The 24,013-nt window shown below is 43.7% G+C and overlaps 1 long non-coding RNA gene across 1 annotated transcript; it reads right to left on the bottom strand.

Moving 5' to 3' along the window:
* Positions 1-12,422: 12,422 nt before the first annotated feature.
* On the bottom strand, positions 12,423-15,391 carry LOC120687646. The gene is made up of 3 exons (XR_005680795.1): positions 14,783-15,391; positions 14,583-14,660; positions 12,423-12,875 (listed from the first exon to the last, which is right to left on the bottom strand). It is a non-coding gene; the product is annotated as an uncharacterized LOC120687646 (long non-coding RNA).
* Positions 15,392-24,013: the final 8,622 nt, after the last annotated feature.

Raw genomic sequence — 24,013 nt, 5'->3', positions numbered from 1 at the left:
TTTTAATACTCTTTACTGCAAAACATCCTTCTCATCTCAGCACATCACGTCGCACCGCACCGGCACCTGCACGTCACGTCCGGCCGCGCACGCGCACGCGCATGCGCACGCGCACCGCACCGCCCGTCCGGCCGGCCGGCCGCACCGCGCCGCGCCTCGCCTCGTCTCGGCCTCGGCCACGGCCACGGCCCGGCCCGGCTCGGCGAGGCGAGCGAGCGCGCACGCGCGTGTGGTTCACCGTCCTCCTCTTACCGGCTTCAAAAGTGGTGTACACGAAGTCCACCTTTTAAGTCGGTTGAGATCCTCCTCAATTCCCGGTATGGAATTAAGCATTGATTCCCTAGCATTAATAGTGGGCTTTAAATTCTTTTAATACTCTTTACTGCAAAACATCCTTCTCATCTCAGCACATAACGTCGCACCGCACCGCACCGGCACCTGCACGTCAACATTGATCCCTTCATAATAATGCACTAAATATAGGCCTATCATTCCACAAGGCAAATTTTTACCTATATTATTTATTTTTTCATGTTTATAAACTATATTTATAGTGACTAAAACTGAAGGACTACAGAATCTTTACACCAGATATCTTAATTTATGTGCCCAAGTCAAAAGAATAACTCGATAGATAGTGAATTGAGTGTAGCCTAGCTGGTAAGGTTCCTTGTGGTGGAACCTCCCACACAGATTCGAGTCTCTGACTCGGCACAAGTGCTAGCGTTTTTCTAGATTTATTCGGATTTAGCTCCCGTCAAAAACAAGACGCTTGTGGTGACTTCGTCAATCTCGACGATCTGCTAGCTCAGTCTTTCGAAGATGTTATTAGGGGTAGAATTGTTGGAATTTGGGCTTGGTCCATCAAATTTTCAGCAATTCCAAATAAAATCTCAAAGACCCATTAAGGCATGGGTAAGTGGAAACCTTTAGTCCCACATTGCTAATGGAATTTGAGGATGGGGTTTGACTTCCCAACGGCCTCCACCAAAGACCAATTCGAGCTAGGGTTTTGCTTTCTCTCACTTTTGCACCGCCGCTGTAGCCTTCTTCATCCCGAGCGTCGGCGTGCACCGGCGAACGGGAGAGTAGGTCTCTGAAACCCTTCGTCCTTACAATCCTGCACTGGGAAAGGGCGAATAAGGTTTTTGGGAAGCGCTGCGCGCGACTGCTCAAGATCTTCACCGCGGCTGGTTCTCCGTCCAAGTCCGGCGTAGCGGCGTACCGTTGTCTTCAACGTCGTCTACTGTGCTCCATCTGTGACACCATCGCCACCTTGTCTGCGCCGCCGGTGATCGACACGAAATCTCCATCTACAAACGCTCCATATGTGCGCCCTGATCTGATCTTTGCTTTAATCATGTTTTTTTAGATCATGATTATGTTGTGTCTTGTCAGTAGTTTGATAGAGTTGTTCATGCTAGATCTTATCATGCTCATGATTACTTTATTTCAGAATTTAATCATGCAATTGTCTAATATTTCAACAATCCAAAACCTTATGATAGACAATCTATTGATTTTATGATGGCTGGTTTTGCTGATGCACTGAGGCTAGACAAGTTTACTGGTGTGCACTTTAAGAGATGGCAAGTCAAGGTCCATCTCTGTCTTACTGTGCTGCATGCATGGGAAGCGAGGCTTGGTATTCCAGCAGGTGAACATTCTCCTGAGGAGAGGAGGAAGTTCACGGATGCCAACAACCTCTTCGTGAGATTCATGATAAATGTTCTCGCTGATCGTCTGGTTGATGTGTACATGCACATAACAGATGCAAAATTGATATGGGATAAATTGGTTGCTAAGTATGATGCAACTAATGCGGGCAATGAACTGTATACCATGGAGAGCTTTCGTGACTTCAGAATGGTGAATGTAACAACCCAGTCCCAAATATGGCTAAGTTCTACTCTGCGTGTTATGACTTCAGGATGGTGAATGTAATGCCCCAGTCCCAAATATGGCTAAGTTCTACTCTACGCGTTGAGCAAAACACGCACTCGCACCAACCCGGCTTACGCTTTCATCCACGCTTCGCGTAAAAGGTTAACCCGGGGGTTGAAATGCATTTGGCACTTGGGTTTATATGTTGGTGAACCTCACCCTCAACTAGCAAGGTGGGACAACTCCCCACACACATGCCATGCCACTCACACTTGGGCCACTAGTGGGCTCAAATTCATCCTTGTTGGCCTGGGATGTCACATACACCCCCCCCCCTAAAGGACCCGACGTCCTCGTCGGCAACATACCTGCACTCACTGGGGCAATCGACCAGGAACTTCCCTCTTAGCACACGTCGTCCATGCGCCTAGTACCGGCACATATGCCATGACGTGTGACCACACACGAGTCCACACGCGCCATACGCCATATGCCCATGTCACTAGCATGCACACATCCCGTGTAATCGCAACACATCCCGTGTAATCGCAAGGGTCGGCTTTGATACCAATTGTAACGCTCCAGTCCCAAATATGGCTAAGTTCTACTCTACACGTTGAGTAAAACACGCACTCGCACCAACCCCGCTTACGCTTTTGTCCTCACTTTGCGTAAAAGGGTTAACCCGGGGGTTGAAATGCATTTGGCACTTGGGTTTATATGTTTGTGAACCTCACCCTCAACTAGCAAAGTGGGACAACTCCCCACACACATGCCATGCCACTCACACTTGGGCCACTAGTGGGCTCAAATTCATCCTTGTTGGGCTGGGATGTCACAGTGAACAACTGTTCTATTGTAGAGCAGGCTCATGAGGTACAGGTTTTTGTCAAGGAACTCGAACTCCTGAAGTGTTCTTACCTGACAAGTTTGTTGCTGGATGTATCATTGCAAAGTTGCCCTCCTCATGGAGAAACTTTGCCACTGCTTTGAAACACAAGAGACAGGAAATATCAGTTGAAAATCTGATAGCATCTCTTTATGTTGAGGAGAAAGCTCGGGCTAAGGATGCTTCTGAGAAAGAAGGCGAGGGTCTTTCTAGTGCCAATGTGGTGCAAAAGAACCACCCACACAGCAAGAACAAATCAAAGGCAGCACACAAGCCTGTCAGGACTACTACTTTCAAGAAGAAGAATACTACAAATACCGAAGGAGCTTGCTACACGTGCGGTGAAGGGGGGACACTTCGCAAGAGATTGTCCAAACCATGCGGGCTGCAAGGGACCAAAGGCTAGTCATGGATCAGAAGGATCCAAGGATGTCAACATGACAACTCTAGGCAACACTGAGGATGGGTACGGTAATTTGTCTATCATTCTTTTAGTATTTTAATCCATAAGTTGGTGGTTTGATAAGAGTGCTAATGTTCATGTGTGTGCTGACATCTCTTTGTTCTCTTCTTATCAGGCCATATAATGGATCAAGCGTGCTGATGGGAACGGGTCACATGTTTTTGTTCATGGTGTTGGTATGATAGATCTGAAGTTTACTTCGGGGAAGATTGTGCAGTTGAAGAACGTACAGCATGTTCCTACTATCAACAAGAATCTTGTGAGCGGCTCCCTTCTGTGCAAGGATGGGTTTAAAGTAGTGTTAGAGTCCAATAAATCAGTCGTGTCGAAACATGGACAATTCACAATTCATTGGTAAATGCTATGATGAAGGAGGCTTGTTCCGCCTTTCCCTTGCATATTTTTGTAACAAGTCAGTAAACCATATTTGCGGTGCTGTTAATGGTGATGTGAGTGTTTGGCACTCTCGTTTATGTCACATTAACTTTGGCTTATTGTTTTGATTATCCAGCATGCATTTAATTTCGAATTTCACCATTGCCAAAGGTTCAAAGTGCCATAGTTGTGTGCAATCGAAGAAACCTTGAAAGCCTCACAAGACAGATGAGGAGAGAAATTTGACACCTCTTGAACTCATACATTCTGATCTATGTGAGATGAATGGTGTGTTGATGAAAGGTGGAAATAGATATTTCATGACTTTGATTGATGATGCGTCTAGATTTTGCTATCTTTATTTGTTTCAAACTAAGGATGAAGCGCTAGAATACTTTAAAATCTATAAGACCGAAGTTGAAAATCAACTAGAGAATATATTTCCTATGGAAGATTATGCATAGCACTTCTAGATTTTCTTTTAAGGTAACTCCTGAACCTATTGCTCCTATTGTTACTGAGACTTCTGAACAACCAGATGAGCATAAGAAAATCCTTGAGAAGGATGACAGTGAAACTCCTCGAAGGAGCAAGAGACAAAGGATTGTAAAATCTTTTGGTGATGACTTCATGGTGTATCTTGTGGTTGTGACATCCGGCCCAATTTGGATATGGCCCAGTAGTGGCCCATGAGTGCTGTGTGCACATGTTTAGTACCACATTGTTAGTTGAGTAAGGGTAGAGCCAACTTATAAGCATTTGGTTTCCAGCCATAGCACCTTCGGGTTAACTCTTTTACGCGAAGCGAGGATGAAAGCGTAAGTAAGGTGCTATGTGTAAGCGGGCTCGCCCCTCGGAAGGGCTGGGCTATGCGGCGTTGGAGGCCGGGTTTTACAAATGGTATCAGAGCTGACCCTTGCGGCGTATGGGTCAGTGTGCGGGCATATGGCGCATGGCGCCTGTGTGTCCGGTTAGGTACACACGACATGACATATGGTGTCGGCACTGGACGTACGGGCGTGCGCCTAGGGGGAATGTTCCTGGACATTTACCCAGTGTGAGTGAGTTGGACCGACGAGGACGTCGGGTTCTTTGAGAGGGGGTGTGTGACAGCCGGCCCAATTTGGATATAGCCCAGTAGTGGCCCATGAGTGTTGTCTGTACATATTTAGTACCACATTACTAGTTGAGTAAGGGTGGAGCCAACTTATAAGCTTTTGGTTTCCAGCCATAGCACCTTCGGGTTAACCCTTTTACGCGAAGCGAGGATGAAAGCGTAAATAAGATATTATGTGTAAGCGGGCTCGCCCCTCGGAAGGGCTGGGCTATGTGGTGTTGGAGGCCAGAGTGTTACAATGATACACCCACTACAATTGCTGAGGCATATGTATTTTCAGATGCAGATAATTGGAAAGAAACTGTTCAAAGTGTGAGATGGACTCGATTCTATCCAATGGTACGTGGGAGCTCACTAAGCAACCCTATGTTTGCAAACATGTGGGTTGTAAATGTGTATTCAAGGATAATCTTAGACCTGATGGTACTATTGAGAAGTATAAGACTCAGCTTGTGGCCAAAGATTACGCACAAAAAGAAGGTGACAATTCTTTGACACGTACTCACCTGTTGCTATATTGACTACTATTCGAAGCTCCTTTCCCTAGCTGCCTCATATGGTCTTATCGTTCATCAGATGGACGTAAAGACAGTTTTCTTGAATCGAGAATTGGATGAGGAGATCTATATGGATCAGCCTGATGGGTTTCTAACGAAGGGTCAAGGGAGCAAGGTGTGAAAATTGTTGAAGTCTTTATATGGTCTGAAACAAACACCTAAGCAATGGTATGAGAAGTTTGACAGAACTTCAACTTCTGCGGGTTTTGTCATACATGAGACTGATAGATGTGTGTACTATCGCTATGGTGGAGGTGCAGGAGTCATATTATGCTTGTATGTGGATGACATATTGATTTTTTGGTATGAACATTGATGTGATCAATGAAGTCAAGTCTTTTCTATCAAAGAGTTTTGATATGAAAGATCTGGGTGAAGCCGATGTGATTCTAAACGTCAAGCTGATTAAGGGTGAGAATGGGATTACTCTTTCGCAATCTCATTATGTTGAAAAGATTTTGAGCCGATTTTGTTATGTGAATAGCAAGTCTTCTCCAACTCCTTACGATATCTGTGTGATACTTCGAAAGAACAAGAAAAATTGCTAAAGATCAGCTGAGATACTCTCAGATAATTGGTTCACTCATATACTTAGCTAGCGCAACGAGACCTGATATATCATTTGTTGTGAGCAAATTGAGCAGGTTCATGTCCAACACGGGTACTGATCATTAGCATGCACTTGAAAGGGTTATGCGCTATCTAATTGGTACTATGAGTTATGGGGTTCACTATTCTGGGCATCCCACTGTGCTTGAGAGATATAGTGATTCGAACTGGATATCTAATGCTGATTAGCTTTATTCCACGAGTAGCTATCAGTTTACTCCTGGTGGTGATACGATTTCATGGAGGTCTTGTAAATAGACTATTTTGACGAGGTCAACCATGGAAGTAGAACTTACTGCTTTGGATACAGCTACTGTTGAGGTAGAGTGGCTGCTTGAGTTTTTGGTGGACTTGTCTGTGGTTGAAAAACCAGTGCCGGCTATCCTTATGAACTGCGACAATCAAACAGTGATAGTCAAAGTTAACAGTGCTAAGGATAATGCGAAGTCATCAAGATATATGTCAAGAGACGACTGAAGTATGTCAAAAAAACGTCCATGCGTGTATTCATAGGGTTTAATGTGTGTGCGTGTTTTTGATCGAGTGGATATGTTTCTTTTTAAAAAAAAACTCGATAGGAAGCTAGGAAAAGGTTGAAGGTAGAATGCGCGCATGAGTCAATGGAAGTAGCATCAACTCTGAAGTAGTCGAGTTTATTAGACACAGAGTTTATAATAGCGGTATCGGGCAATTTGATGTTAAGACTTATCAACCGAAATTTATCATGAATATGGGAGTCTCTGTTGTAACCATAACGACATAATGAGATATATATATATATATATCTCATCTTTTGGAATCAACCATGAATTTTCTACTATGGTGTACCCATTCCATGTCAGTTCCATGAGTGTGAAAGCCTTCCGGATTGAAACTGAATGAGCCTACTCTTAGGAAACAACTTATCATTTGTATTATTGTGTTCACTATTGGCATTGAATTCAGTAGTTGTCTATTTCTTCGATGATAGTGCAAAGATGGCATCCAATTTGTTGATTGACCATTTAAATTTGTAGGCTCCATACTGGTTTCATCTATGTAAGCTAAGCAGTTTTCATAACAAGTAGTAACTAAGTTTATATGCCTTATGGCCTTGCAGGTTCCAGCGGCAGCCTAAATATGCAGTTTCCTCAGTTTTGTATTGCTGGTAGCTTCTTTAGTTTCGTCAGAACAAAGTGTGGATGTTGCCCAAAAAAAAAAAACAAAGTGTGGATGTCTAGGAAGAACTAAGAAGGCACACAACCTGAATATGTTCACAACGAATTGCTCTTTCATACGTGATCTCTGTATATGCTTGGATCTTTTAATTCATTACTCTTTGCGAAGTTTTCCATTTGCATCTGCAGAAGCAAAGCAATGCTTATGTGCATGCAACATGAATGGGTACACTATCTTGCCGACACCATATAAATTTCAATATTGAAATCTGATTTATTATTGCCTTACCTGATGATGGTTGTTTGCTATGTTCAGTTATGATGTGCTAGCCTCAATCATGTGTACGGGAGAGTGTTCTGCCTCTCTGGTTCCAGATTCTGAGGCTGATGCTTTACCTACTCCATCAATGATCCAACCCAATTAACCAGGCACAACAACTGTTGGATTATTCTATAGCAGCTTACTGCCTAATCAATGTTAAGTTCTAGAGTTTATTATTCAGTATTGACCACTATCATGTATCAACCCAAACATCATCGTTTCCTCTCAGGAAATCAGCAGCGGTTTTAGAACATCATCGATGCAGCAGGCGTCATCCATGGCCTCTAGCTCTGAATGTACTACGCACCATTCCAAGGCAGAGAAACACTCCTTCCTCTGCTACAATTCTTACCCATGGAAGAATAGACATCCATCAACCAAGTTTGTTAGTACAGGAGAAGATGACTACACAGTTGCCACAAAGTGTGAACGAATGCCTAGGTAACTGCATAAGGGAATGTTATTATTGACCTACTCCTGAGTATCATACAGACGCTACTTTCAATTTGTATAGCAAAAGATTGACCTTATAGCCTTAGTCCTATTTTCTTCGGAAGCTGTCCTTTGCACAAACATCTCACAAATGACAAGCAGATTATACAGAAAAAGATTGGCAGAAGTCTCCATGGGATGTCCTTGATGTTTATTTTCTGATAATATTTAGTAAAAGATTAAAAAATGATTTTCAAGGGACCATTTTGACAGATACTAGAAAATGATTTTCGAGATCGAAGCAGATAAATAGTGCTTCTGCAGTCATACATAGGGCTCCTGCTCCATGAGCCTGCAGCCACGGTGGCTCTGTGTACGCTTGAAAGTTGAAAGTCGAAACCGTGAGCCATGGCCGCCACGCCTCCTTATTACTTACCGCGAGCTTCTGCGCCCTCCATGAATCATCAATGGAGATCAGGCTGGCGCTAGCAACCATGGACGGCCGGCGCCCGGCACGGGCGTATGCGCGCCTCGCGAGGTCCATCTCTCCCGTGAGCAGTCGTCAGCAACACACGACACACGCCTCTCGTCTCTGGCATGTCGTCTGCTTGTGTTCCTAAATGGCGTCGACAGACATGGGCGCCGCCGCCGTCCCTAGGTCTCTGTACCTTTGAGATGAATGACGTACGTGCAAAACGGATCGGGAGTTATGGTGGTCACCTGGACCGAGCTTAGCTTTGGTCTTGGACTGGATACGGATCGGGCATAGTTAGGGCCAGGCCCAATCAATACCCAGGTGAGAAAAAAAAAATTAATTAATAGCTGCTTTAAGATTCGTGCTTTTTCATGGAAGGGACCACCGGAGCATTTTTCATGGAAGGGACCACCGGAGCAAAACTCACACGGATGGGTGTAACTTTGCGTGACAAATCTAATGACAATAATTAATCAATGATTGACTACATTGATTCTATAGTAATCATTCTTTAATCGTGCGGTCAAAGGTCTCATCAGATTCGTCTCACGAAGTAGCGCAAGTATTGTGGAGCTAGTTTTGTAAACTGTTTTTATTTAATACCTCTAATTATTGATCAAAATTTATGTTACATGTGCTACGGATCAAACTAAACAAAACCCAGTGGCCTGCTGTCAACTGTATTTGAGCGAGAGAGCTCGAGAGAGGTCTCTGCATACTTAGCTGGGACGCGTAGTTTGCTCCGAAAGGCGTATCCAAGGTACGCAAGCCGCCAGCCATAGCCCGCCAGCATTTCGGCCTGTATAGGCCTTGGGAAGCGTGACGAGATGGGCCGGAAGACCGTGCTCAGAAGATGTACACTACTCTTTCTGTCTTGAAATATAAAATATAAGACATTTCAATATTTTTTGAGAGTCAGCTTTTTAAGTTTGACCAAATTTTTAGAAAAAATCATAAAAATTTATGGCATCAAACAGATATATTATAAAAAATATATTTAATGAAAAATCTAATGATACATATTTAATATCATAAATGTTATTACTTTATATTGTATAAATTTGATCAAATTTGAAAAAACTGACTCTCCAAGAATGTTGGAATGTCTTATATTTCAGGACGGAGGGAGCACGATCGGTCCATGGATTTCTAATCACTGCATTGGCGTTTCAGCCTACATAATTCTCGATGCTCCTGAACACTCTTTTCAAATTTCTTGTACCCAAGTTAGGGGGTGTTTAGTTTTCAAAAAAAAAATCTACAGTACCCATCACATCGAATCTTCGGACACATGCATAAGACATTAAATACACTTAAAAATAACTAACTACACAGTTTAACTAATTAGAATGAAATAAATCTTTAAGCTTAATTAATTCATGATTGGACATTAATTACCAAATAATAACGAAATGTGCTATAGTACTCAAACCCAAACTTTTTCACCAACTAAACACCCCCTTATTCTTGGAGTACATTTGAGAATTCAGCAAAATCATTGATAAGCATTTTCCATACAATCTGACCAGAAGTTATGAAACTTCTTAAACAGGACATCCACTTTGGTCTTTGATGTCATACTCATACTATACCTAGAGGAATCCAGTAAAAGCAATTCAAAGGGGCATGTTACCCCATTTGGACATCCCGTGGAACTGGTTCTTGGAACTCATAAGAATATTCTCTTCAAGTTACCAAAAGGATGCAAGTGGGTACCCATAGTATTTTTTTTGTCAACTAATTATAGTGGCACACTACTCTAGTTCATTTCGCCTCTCAAATTATTTACGTATAATGTCGTTCTAGTTCATTTTATTAACTTTTTGGATCAACCCCACCAAAATATATATAACTTGCATCCCTATAAGCAAAGTGTTTTTTTTTCCTTGTCTATGGATCAGATACATCATACTCTGCTATTGTACTGCAACATGTCATGTTTTAAATAATTCGGTTACTTTAGTATGGACTGTAGACATGACTTTCCTTCCATGTTGGGAGTAAAAATGTCGGATCACCACTGTGAGCACCTACACAATCTCGATCCACAATCATGTCTGCAGCCAGACATGTCAACACGCAGAGTCACTGCTAGCAGTCTAGCACTTTACAACTTTAGTCTTTAGGCAAGAGCATAGAGCAGGCAGGGCAGTGCCCTTTGGGCACAGATTATTCTCTGCTCGCTCACACGAACCACAAAATCAACACAGCTGCACAGGCTAGCAGCTAATCAGATATTGTCAACAGACCTTTAGAGTGCAGGACACGGGGAAGAGGGGCACAGGAAGCTGCCATCCATGGCAAAGATTCTGAAAGTGATCGGGTGCTCTAGCCTAAGAGGGGGAGGGGGTGAATTAGGCACTAATAAAAACTTAGACCTATGGCTCCAACTAGTTTGCACAAAGCTTTAAACTAAAACAAGCTATCTAGATGTGCAACTAGGTTGTTCTAGTGTAAAACCCCTATCCCAAAAGAGTTTAGCAACCTATAGCCTTTCCTATCAAGAAACTATTCTATGAAAGTAAAGGCATACAAAATACTAGAATGAAATGCGGAAGCTTAAAGAGCGGGATAGGAGATAGCAAACTCTTGACGCGGGTGTTTATCCCGTGGTTCGGTTAGCCACAAAGGCACACCTACATCCACGTTGTTGTAGCACTCACTAAGAGTATTGCTACTCGGCCACCAAGTCTCTTCCGTGAACACAATCACGGTCACCTTGGCCCCGGGTTCCACTAAGGAGCTTCTCCACAAAGGATGGGGGTCTCCACGTCCCCCGCACAAAGGTGTCGTCGCCGCTCCACACCAAGTCGGAGGGTCGATGACGTTGCCGGCGAGCTCCACGCTCCAAGGTGCCGGCGCACCAAGCTCTTGTTTTGGTTCACTAATGAACCACAGCACAAAGGCTCTAAGCCTTGCAAACTCACTCACTAAGAGCTAATCCTTTACACAACACTCTCAAAGTGTGCTAAGGGCTAAGGATATGATCTTGATGCTTTTGTATGGCTTGGAGATGTTCTTGGGTGTGTGTAGGATGTCCAGCAACTCCAGCAATCTTCAAATGGCCGGGGTGAGGCGTATATATAGGCCACCAAGTCTTGTAGCCGTTGCTCCAACGGTTAGCTGAAAATCTGCGTACCACCGGAAGAACCGATGCCTCTTGGCAGGGTAGCGTCGGTTCATCCGGTCACTCATAACACGAAGTAGCCGTTGGACTCCTGATGTCTGACGCAGAGACCACCGGTTGAACCGATGCTTTGTACCGATGCCTCACCGGTTCAACCGGTGCTGAAGGAATCTTCTCCTGGACGCTGACGTCATTACACCGGTGGTATGCACCGATGCACCGTCGGTTGAACCGGTGCTGAAGAAACTTCTTCTGGGCACTTGACATCGTCTCTGGTACAAAGGACGGCCATTGCACCGATGCCCTATTTTAGACCGTCGGTTCAACCGGTGCCTATAGGCTGACTTGGCTTCGATTCCCTTCTGCACCAAAGTATCAAGGCGTCGGTTCTTCCGACTACCATCGGATGCTCCGATGCCCTGGCGTCGGTTCTTCCGGTGCTCCTGAATCGAAGAGCTTTCAGGGCGCTGCCCTGAGACCCGCGAGGGGCGGCTCCCCCTCGACCCCCGTCCGCTAACCGGGTAGCGGAACCCCCGTAGGGGCTGCCCTTCGGGCCTTGCTACGCCTATTTTCTCTTTCTCTTTGTCATCACTTGAACCTAAAAGCCTGAGAATGATCATCTTAACAATCATATTAGTCCAAGTGTTGTGTTGTCATTCGATCACCAAAATCACTCGAAATGGCATCAATGGTGCCATGTTCGTTACAGATTCACGTCGTGATCCACTGATGCTTAGCTCCGAAGGCTGTAACTGCTCCATGCAGCAACAACCTAAGAGCAAGAGAAGCATAGGCTGGAACAGAGTATTTTAACCCTACCTACATAGTTGTGCAAATCATGCAGAAAGCCAGATTACGGAAAAGCCACTTTATCAGGTAATTGCAGCTTATAAATTGATCTCAGAACACCGAGAGAAGCTACCGCCCCATATGTCAAGCACACCAGTACACATCGCCAAAAAAATTTAACAGGCGGCACGAGGCACCACATGGGGGATCAGATCAGGAACAGCAGTTGGCAATTGGGGTACAGTTCACTTTTTCCATAGCACAACTATGCAACCAGACCATTACAGTCATATCATTAACAAAAGAGAAAGCACCAAGTATAAAGAAGGGCAGAATAGCTACTTAGCTAGGTATCACCGGCTCTTCCAAGAAGGGGAACCGATGAGTCCATCTGCAATTAGCAGGTGAACAATTTGCAGGAGTAGTCGATGGGCACGTGCAGGTTACGACCACGGAGCTTACTTGGAGGGGTCATCACAGTGGGGATGGGCTGGGGAGTATACCGGAAAGGGATGGGTCCTAGTAATGCCTAGGTTTGGGAGACTAGCGGCAGTGGCATTGTAGAGGAAGATCCACACATTTGCTGCAAGGTCTCTTACAGTCTGCTGCCCACCTTGCCTTCTCCTTTCATTGGCAAACCTGATTCCACATTTCCACCCACCGATGGCAATGTCATCCCCTGCAACAACCAAACGCAGCAATGTGAGGTTGTCCGTACGCTCAACAAAGAGGATCAAGCATTGTCTCTTGAAGAAAAGCCAATGGTTTGGTATCATATATGATCAATTTGGATAAACGAGTCAGGACTAGAACTGCAGAAGTAGCCATTGATTCAGATGCAAGGATAAACAAAAACTATCCTATAGGCGGTAACTTCAAGATTATATAAACTAATCCATGATCGATTTGGATAAACTAGTAAGGACCACATTAACATTGATTCAGATGCAAGGATAAACAAACTAGTGCAGAGATCTGCAGACCTTTCCTCCTGGTAAAAAGGAGGTAACAGTCAAAAAAGGTTCCATATTAGGTTTGACTGAGACAGGACAGGCTAGAAGGAAATATATTGTATCACGGTGTAGATAGACCAAAACACCAAAAGGAGTTAAAATATGTGCAAGTGCCAGCCGGTGTACTTGTACAAGAGAGCTTCTGGCTACTGCTGAACATTCTACAATGTCTATATAATGGCATCAACCTCAGCCCAAATTAAGGAGCTCTACAGCCTTCCCCCATCTCTGTAACTACACCACAGCAACCTCAACCCAGAAACCCATGTGTGACCTCATGTTGTATTGTGCAAAAGACCAAGTCAACGCCAGGTTAGCACATTACATGCTTTACCGGTCTTCATGTTTACCTCCTGCGTCATCTATTCATTTTGCAGTATGGCCAGCATGTATATGCACCATGCATCACTTAGTTACAAGTTGGAAAAGATTTACCACCTTCTCTTTCAAAATGTTGATTGAAACAGATAGATCACAAGATGAAATGTTTTTTGCTTTTATAAAATAGATCCAAATATTAAGACAAGAACTTAATTATTTCATGAGGCTATGAGAAAAGTGAAGGATAAATATTTTGAATTGATACGTAACTTTAAGAAGCATATAGGTCTGCACAGGGCCTGAAAGCCTAATAGTATCAAGACGATTTGGATGTCTGTTCGCAGTATTTGAGGGGACAAGAACCAAGACTAAGTCAAATGGTCAATCTTGTAATTTCTTTAGAGTAAAGTTGACCCAACCAACATCATGAGAATAGCTCCATAAGTTGCTACCACATGATTGGGATAGTCAGGTTTGAGGCAATATAATGCTTCAACAGCGTAAGCTGGAACCTTATTCAACTTTGATGTTAAAAGTAAAAACCTACCAGATATGAATGATGGTTGTTATTGTTGAAGACCACAAACAGGAATAGTCAAAATGTTTACTTGTTTAGAGGAACTGACAAACAGCTGGACAAACTGAAAGTAGCTTTTTGTCGAGAGATCGGCTTTCAGCAATCCTAAGGGAGAACTATGTTTTGATTATCCAGTTAGAAATAAAGGGACAGTTAGATTAGCAACACCATTGCAATCTGAAAAGAAGAAAACTAAAATTCAGAACCCTCCCTAGCCCATAGTCAATATCAATGAGCTCCCAAAAATGCTTTCGAGCTTCATAGCATTTTTTGTGGAAGCATCTAACACCATACCAGAGATGAAACTACCTTACCCAAGTTGTAATAATTAAACATAGCAAGCACAAATAACCCAAAAAAAGGGAGTTGTGACAATCAAAATACTCTAGAATGAGTCCAAAACGATACTGCATCCTAAGAATTCATGAGTATGATTTGCTAAATTAAATTCCATGATGGTGCTTCTATAAAATACCTTGACTGTTCCAAGAGAAGTAGTGAAATCTTTGCACTGTGACATATTTGCTATATACATTGCAGCCATAATTAGGCCCTGCAAATGTTCAAATGATAACGTTTAGGTTTTGATAAAATGCAAATGCTGTATCTTGTTTCTGGAAGCAATCCTATAATGAGAGATGTTAGAGAAAGAGACGAACAAAAGAATGAACTCACTATTCACCAATGAAGATATTCAGGACAAAAATAGTCGGGAATCAGGATAGCTAAATGCAATCAACCATACGACCATAATTGCATAGGTATCAAACTATAGTATTATTATTTGGGCTCTTGCATGACTTCCCAGTCCAAGAGGTCAAGTCTCTCCATCTCAAGGATCTGCAACCAACTCTTATATAGGAAACAAGCAGGGTTCAGGATCCAGTAGTAGCTTATAGAGTCCCATTGATATGAAACGATGACGACACCGACAATATTAGTGGAGTTGGTTTACACGTCTGCATTTATGTGGACCTATGCAAAGAAATGGACATCATTGTTTAAGAAAACATACAAATAGATGGAGATAGACGCAATCCATCATTCATAAAGACACCAGCAAGAAATATGATGATGGAAAACTCCAGTAAGGACACACATAAGTCAGTGCAAAGCAGGTGAAAGTTGTTGAGCTGGTATGTGCGAGTTGATTATATCATATCATAGGTAACTGGGACTGAAATAATTTGAAATTTAGAGGATATTTTCAGCTGTTAGCATAAAGGACTATAGCAACTCAAGCAAAATAGCTGAAATAAGTGAAAACTAAAAAAGAGTAATGAGTTGATACCATGACATAAGCCACAACATATTACAGGCTCACAGCTGTCTTGGTCACATTCTTTGAAAATACACTGGGCAGACACCAATGGTTATGAATTGCTGGAAACTTCTGGACATCTGTATGGCATTACAAGGTTCAATGATCATGCTATCATACATTAACATTCTAAAACAATAAAAATAACATCAGGTATAGATATGCATTTGAACACAGATAAATGAAATGCTCCGCAAAGAGCGCACAAACTTATGCTGTTATGCAGGCCAGAGAATAATTGGTTCAAGAAAACACAAATATGAAATGTGTGGACCATAAATGTAGTTATTGCATAGGCATGCTGTGATCAAAATCAAACTAAGGAATTTCTTTTACTTATGCTGCTTGGACACCATAATGTACACAATAACTCAATTTAGTTAGCAAAAAATGAAATGAATTTAAACCAATGCAATGCTGACATGCCTGTAAAGCATAAGCCTTCCCTTCCCCAAGGAAAAAAACAATACTGCATAAGTGTCCCATCCACGTGCTGCACAATTCAGATCTCTAACTAAGATGACTAGAACATAATGCGCGCTTTGCGCGCCCTATCAACAGTTTTTTACGGTCTATGCAAACATAAGTATGGTGTAATTGATAAGTTACTAAAAGAATGTTTGGAATGACAAACTTATCATAATGTCTAATGCAAATATCTTAACAACATTTGTACTACTGAATATGGCATGTGCAGCCCGTAGGTTTTGTCAAGCTATATATTATATTTCATGATCAGCATTAGTAGCTACCAAATATTTAAGGAGGTAGCTTAGAATACTAATCCAAATAAGACTTGAGTACCAAGATACTAAAGAGAGGGTAGGAGATAACACTTTTTGCAGCCATGAGGTATCCAAAAGAGAGGTAATTGATGCTGAGCGTCATGTTACAAAATGGCTGAATAAAAAGCATGAAGCAACAAGTCTGCTCAAGTAGGGCGAGGTGTGGCTGCAACTGTGTAAATACAAAATGAGTTGATCTTCTTCCTTTTAAGCATCAGTGTTGGACTGTAAATATAGTTATTGAGAAGAACTGTTAGTTGTTGTAGAACTTATTAATACCAACTGAAGACATCTACAATGTAGATAATATTTGTCAGATGTTAAGCATGTTTGGTTGAGGATGTGTTGTTGACCTAAAAAGGTGCATTAATCGGAATGTATGTCACATGTGGCTACTACTTCAGACGTGTACTTATAATTTGTGAGGCATATAAAAAATAGCAAAAATTATGTATGAAGAAAATGATATGAAAACAAACATAAGCTTCATCAATAAAGATTTTTTGGAGTAGCATAAAACCAGGATAAAAATATTATTTTTTCTGGAATGAATCATCAAAATATGAAAACATGGCTAGAAGGGCAAAAGGCTGAGAGCCCCTCAGGCCTCAGCACAAGCAATCAAGCAAAACCAGCATACATTGCATGACAAGTCATTTGATCATGCGTCATCTTTAGGATTTAGAAATCAATTTCTTATACAATCATAAAATATCAGTTGGTTTAGAAGATCAAGCATGTTACACCAAAACCCACTATAATCATTACCAGATTCAGACACTATTCTAATAGATTTAGAAATAAAGAGATAGCTGGGAATAAATTCTATTTCCAAAACAATTGACCCTGTGCTATCTCAAGAAATTTCTTGCAGACATAAGCTAGAAATTTCTATCTTAAAACCAGTAGATACTGCACATCAAACATCTCAATTCAAGTACATAGTGACAAAGGAGGACCACTACAAACTATAATAGCCTAGATGGATGCAGTTAGCCTACAGGAGAACCACCATGGGAAAAATGTATAAGATCAACAAATCTCAGTTAGTGAATAAGAAAGTTTTTTCTCACGTGTATCTATCGGGAAAAAAAAATGGAAGACAAAACTACGAACTCACTGCAGTCAGCTTTTTCCGTCGATGGAGACTCCTAGCTCTCAGGTCACAGACCCGATGGCTCGCTTGCGGCCCACAAGCATATCCAAGAATCACATGTCATGCAAAAAATGTAGCAGATCAGATGCACTAAAGAGCAAGGAAACCACAATAAAGGGCTGGAGCTCATGAATTACACGTTGTAAACAAAGCAAGGCGACAACCAGAGGGAAGAACGGAGGGACCTAGAGCTGTGGCTAGGGTTTCCTGCAGCAGCAAGACCGACAAGGTGAAGCAGATGGAGCGGGTAGATAAAGGAAGGGGAGGAACATATCTCGGCGATGGTAGCAAAAGTAGGGGCATGGCCAGCAGCACCGCACACTTCTTGCGGCGACGGGGATGGCACGGCCTCGAATATGGCCTCCCCCAACTGCTCCGAGAGACAGCCTCGGTATCTGCGGAGAGAGGGCGAGGGATGCACACGCGTACGGAAAGGATCGCCGCCTACAGAGCAAAGAGGGATCAGGGATAGGATGGGGGCGCACGCGCGCATAGGAGCCGCACGGCGCTGTGTCCCACTCCCAACGTCACGTGCTGTTCCACGGGATGGAACGCTCCGGTGACGAGGCTAATCCACGCATGACGCTTGATTGCTTGCTTTGTTTAGGTCCTGTAAAAATTTGAACGAAATTTACTGTAGCAATTTTCATCCAAAAATTAGAAGGCCTAAACATAATCTAATTATAAAACTTTTTGAACGGATGAGTTATAAATCGCGAGATGAATCTAATGAACCTAATTAATCTATGATTAGCGGATGGTTATTGTAGCATTACTGTTGCAAATCATGGATTAAATAGACTAATTAAATTCGCCTCGCGATTTACAACTCATGTGCGTAAAAGATTTTGTAAAAGAATTTTATTTAATACTCCTAAATAGGAAGATCCTCTTTGATGTGATAGGGTGTAAAAATTTTTAGAGAGAACTAAACAAGGCTGATAGGCTTCTTTTTTTCTCTCGTAGGCACATGTTCGAGGAGAAACTCTATCGCTAACTGTTGGGCCATGCATTTTTGAGACTCACTTTTCAGTGAGGCAGAGGTAGAGGGGCCGAGCCACGGAAACAATAGGGGCCCTGTTTAGATCTCAAAACATAAAATGCAAATTTTTTGTAAATCACTTGCATAGTGTATTAAATATAGTCAAAAATAAATCGCATTACACAAATAGACTGTAAAATCGCGAGACAAATCTAATGAGCCTAATTATGATGTGATTAGACACTAAATTGATACAGTAATGCTACAGTAAGCATGCTCTAATGATGGATTAATTAGGCTCATTAGATTTGTCTCGTAGTTTACAGATGAGATCTGTAATTAGTTGTGTGATTAATCTACATTTAATACATTAAATATTGAAGATCTCTTTCCAAAAACGTAAAATGCAAAATGTAAAGTGATCTAAACACACTCAGAAAGCAGTGGCCACCACCCTTCTTTGGCCCAGCCATCAATCACTCTTGCTCCTCCACCCAACGCGACTGACGGTGGGGCCACTAAATTTATGGTCCACTGGTTAGTGAAGTCACCAGAAATTCTGCTGCTCCCCTAGCTGACCAGCCTAGCCTGACCGCTTTCTGGACGTGGGACGTGAGTTGAGGAGCCAATACTGGAGGCAGAGCAAGCCGTACTGCATCTGGTACTGCTTCTATCACTGTTTGTGGGGCTAGGCTCATACAAGTCCCACCTTTAAGTGATTGCAAGGAGGTAAAGGATCAGCATGCGGACGAAATAGCAGCCATGCCGTGCGGCTACTGCTCCCCATCCCAGCTGACTAAGTGACCAGCACCTCTCCTGCACACATCTCGCTTCTATTTATTGAGCCATTGACAATGGACCAATACCACTGTATGGTCCACCGGCCAGCTGCTTGACTCAGCTCTATCCCAAGTGCACAGCGTAGAAACATGACCTTGATTGTTCCCTATTTTTTTCTTTGAGCGACGACAGCAGCAAAGGAAGATAGCGTGGAACGCTGCAAACGACGCCGTACCCGCAAAACGCTCTGGTGCGCCGAGGAGGCACCTGTCTTTAAGAAACCCGATATGACCACCATAGGAGAATATGCATAGCTCCAATCTATTCAATTTTGTCCAATCTTTCATGGACCCCAACATCACAACTAATACTGATTCATTTACCTAATCCCAAAGACGGATGGCAAATGAACAACAATTTTAGACAGAGCAACGTATAAATAATTTTGAGGATCAACACACAATCTAGAATTCTGATCAATTTATTCCTAATGGCATGCTTGTACAATGCAAAATTCAGTACTTCATTATAACTGCAATATCCACAAGTACAGGTAGTGCAATATCTCACAAACACACTGTGCACATACAAGGAATATTCCCCACAGTTACGATCGATAGTGTCCTTCCCATAGTTATGCTCAACAGTGTCCTAGTGCTTCCAACAGTTACAATGATACAATCAATATCTTGAGTGAATAAGTTTTCACCATTTACTATTTGTCTGGCTTTGATCGCAAAGTAGTCTGGTAATTCCAGCCTGCCACATTTACCTATTTCTTTCCCATTCTGATCTAGCTCAAATCTGAATTCAGAGACAACATTCCCTGCACCAAAGTGCTAAACAGAGAATGACCTGCTCAGCATGAGCAGGCCTTGGAGCCGTTAATCAATAGAAACATTGGGGCCATCACTGAAAATCCATTCACTGCTCACAAACATATCAAAAGCTTGATAACAGTGGCTGCCTAGCCATTTCTTTGAAGCATAATAACAATTGGCATTATTTACAGCTTGGCTCTGCTAAGCCACAACAGAGTGGCACCTCTATTTAAATTTGCCGAACCTTTGATGGACCACTACATCACAACTGGCAATGAACCTTTGATGGACCACTACATCACAACTGGCAATGATTCTGTGATTCCTTTACCTAATCCCAAAGCCAAGTGACAAATGGCCTACAATTTTTATGAGCTTTTGACAAAGCAACACATCTATAAACAAATTTGAGGATTATTCACAGGCATTCCAGAATTTCAATCAACATTCTATCAGTGCAATATCCACGATATACAGCTACATTGGACCAAAGCCTCACGCCCTAACCTATGGAATACTCTCCACAGTTACACTCAATAGTGTCTGAGGTACTCCCTAAACTATGCTTCACTAATAAAGTTGTCAGCAACTCACCATCGCACTTCCCATTTTTGTCATTCCAGACTAGCACAAACTCAAACACAGAGACAAAATTCCCAACACTGTACTAAACTGAGAACAACATCCCTAGCACTAGAAACCCACAGAGCTGCTTGATCAATAAATTAGCCGAACAGATGCTCGAAATCAATTCACTTTCAACAAACATATCAAATGTGTGATACCAGAGGCTTTTATGCCATTTCTTCAAGTGCAATAAGCGATTAGCATGATTTACAGCTCTACTCTGCCCATAAGTCCATAACCAAATGGCTTCCCCTCCCACCCAACATAAACAAAATGCCAGAACAAACCAAACTTGGACACGCGCCAGAGCTCTCGATTCCGGAACCAAGCGCTGCAGCATTACCCCTGGTATCACAGCACACGCAAGCGCCGCCCAGCAGGATCTCACTCACCAAATCTGCGATCTGATGACATCGCCGCCCCCCCAACAGCACCACAGCCTACCGCCTAGCTGCGCGGACACGCCAAACAACCGCATTAGGAAAAAACAAGTACCGGAACGGAACGTCCGCACCGGCCCCGACCGCGGGCGGGGAGCCCCAGGGTCCCGGATCCAAAGCGCCGGGCCGGACGCCTCACGGCGACGGCGAGGATGAGGAAAATGGGAGGCGGACACGGAGTGGTGAAACCCTAACCCCCAGCTCCGCTCCGCCGGGAAACCAGCCATGAGCGCAGTCGCAGCACTGTGGGGAAGAAAGCAGGAAAGCAGGGCGGGATTGAGATCCTCTGCAGTACTTTCAAAGTACTGCAGAGAGAGGTGAAAGGGGTGAGAGTCGTCCGATCTGAAATGAATAGATGGGATCGCATGATACAGTGGTGAACAGTAGATAAACAGTAAAATATGAACAGTAGTTTAAGCACTGTTTGCTACAATACTACGCTGAACACTGTAGCACAAAACTCAATTTGCTGTTCTGATTTGAGTACTGCAGAAGATCCGGTTCCAACAGGGCGGTGCCGTGCGACGCGGCGCGGCGCTACCTTCCGGGTTTCCCGCGCGAAAACCGGGTGCAATTAGGCCTCCCCGCGGGCGGGCGGGCGCGGTTAGGGATGGATTCGGATGTTTAATCGGATGTCAGATTTTTGGTCATTTTTCTTCGATTATGGACAAATAAGATATAAAATTTACTATGTAAATTCATAGCATTGTATTTAACATTGATCTTGTAAAAATTCATAAAAACTAAACCTCAAATTTATCATATATATTCTCAAATAATAGATATAAAAATTCGAATATGGATCGAATACGGATTCGAATCTTTTTTCACCTTTTTAATTGTAGGGAGCAAATAATACATAAAAAAATCTATACAAAATTTTATTCTTATGTGTAATAATATGTTTAATAATATAAAAAAAAGATTAGCATAAATTTTTAAGTATATCTATTTTAAAATATTAAATTTGTTCTAAGAATTCGGATATATAGATCCATCCCTAACCGCGGTGATGGTAGCCGGTAAGAACAACCGCAACAGAAAGCTGAGGTTAAAAAAACCCACTGCAGCAGGTCAATCTGTAGAATAGGGAGGCACCCAGATTTCTTCCCCTAGCCCCATCTCTCGCGGGTCGCTAGGGAGGCCCCTACTCGGCTCCTGCGCGCCGCAGCCGTCGACCGGGCTCGCAGCGCTGTCCCCCCTCCTCCGCGTCGCCGCCGCAGACCAGGCTCGCGGTGCCGCCCCTGCTCCTTGCGCCATGGTGGGGAGCTCGGGCCTGGAGCGAGGACGGATCCGGCGAGGAGCTCCGCGGCGACGAGGACTGCACAGAGGAAGACGACGAGGACCCGCGCATCTATTCGGTGCTGCAGGGGCTGCTGCTCTGCGCCGCCGCCAGGGGACGGGACCGGCGGCGTCCTGCTGCTCTGCGCCGCCGCCAGGGGACGGGACCGGCGGTGCCCCTGCTTCGAGCCGGCCGCCGTGGTGCGGGAGCTCCGCGCCACCGCCGCGCTTCGAGCCGGCCGCACCGCCCTTGCCCTCCGCGCTCCTCTGCCGCCCTGATGTCCATGCCGCAGCCCTGCCAGGCCGCACAAGATACAAGTCCCTTCTCCCGGAGGTCCGCCCTCGGAGGTCCGCCGCCACAGCCTGGAGGTCCGTCGCCGGAGGTCCACTCCCGAGCTCAGATCCGCCTGGCGTTGGCCCAATCTCCACGGCATGCCTCCTACGCGAGCGACGGGCCCCCTCCGCACGCTCAGGTTACTCCCCGACAAGCCGAAGCTGCAGGCCGTCACCAGCAGGGCGGGATTCTTCGTCTGATCCGGCAAGGTGAATTTTTTTTCCTCATTTTCTCAATCGCTAGAGCAAGGAGCTGTCGGTGGTCTCGTGTTTGGAGCTTCTGCTAGGTGCTATCAGGTGCTCACGCTTGGAAATTCTGCTATGGAGGGCCACCTGGATAGCTTCAGGCAAGGAGCATGGCCATGGAGCTCTTGATGGGGACAAAGGGCCTCCACCCGCGAGTCGCACTCTGCAGGTGGCCTCTGCCTGCGAGCGGCCCTGCTGCGGCGGCGCGGTGTGCTCAGCTCTTGGACGCCTGTGCCTGCGAGTGGAGATGGAGCGCTGTGACCGGATCTGGAGCTGGGCGGCGAGAGTAGCGGCGGCGAGAACAGAGCAGCAGTGCGGCGGCTGAAAACATCTAGACCCCTAATTTGTGTTTTTTAAATTAATGATAACGGTTTGTGGATTAATGATTTCATTTGAGATAATGAGCATAGGTTGATCCACGGATGAAAAGGATTTGATTGTGATCGGATGACGTTTTAGAGATGATGTGCAAAGCTCGGGCTCAAGGCAAAAGTATAACATAGGGTTTTTGCATTTTACCAGTCACAAGGTATTTAGTGGATGAAAAGTGACCGGATTTGTTGGATAGATAGCCGTACTATCAAGAGGGGTCGTGTACTCGTGCTTGACTGGTCTTTAGTGCCATTTTGCTCAAAATGTCTAGATGCATGCATGAGGGCTAACGACGTTTTGAAAAAGTTTGAAAAAGATCAAGTTTGAGAGCTGACTGCACAAGTGCGGACAGTCCGCCATTGGACATTCTTTTACAAGTTGAGAAATAAACTTAATATCATTGACTTCTTAAATGTGGCTTGAAAACTAGTACATATGGCATGTGGTTCTTAAATGCATCTGTTGTTGCATTTTTTCTGAATTTTTGAGGATTTTTTGAGCCATTTATGAGTTTTCTTGATTTTACTCGATTTATTTTTTATTTCTTGTTGTAACTCGCTCATATCATATGAGTCTTTAGAAGGTTTTCATGCAAGTTTTGAGATTTTTGGATTTTTATATGAGCAATGAACCCAAATTGAAGTTGAAATTGTGAAAATTGGCAAAATTTTGGACAGTCTGAATTTTGGTAGCGCGGACGGTCCGCGGGTAAGAGGCGGACAGTCCGCCGTTCATGGGATTTGTTCACCAGAGGCTCTGCAG

The sequence above is a fragment of the Panicum virgatum genome, chromosome 9N (assembly GCF_016808335.1).
Source record: "Panicum virgatum strain AP13 chromosome 9N, P.virgatum_v5, whole genome shotgun sequence".
In the NCBI taxonomy this organism is placed as follows: domain Eukaryota; kingdom Viridiplantae; phylum Streptophyta; class Magnoliopsida; order Poales; family Poaceae; genus Panicum; species Panicum virgatum.
Note: the sequence above shows the minus strand (reverse complement) of the source record. Positions and strands in the feature narration are given on the sequence as shown.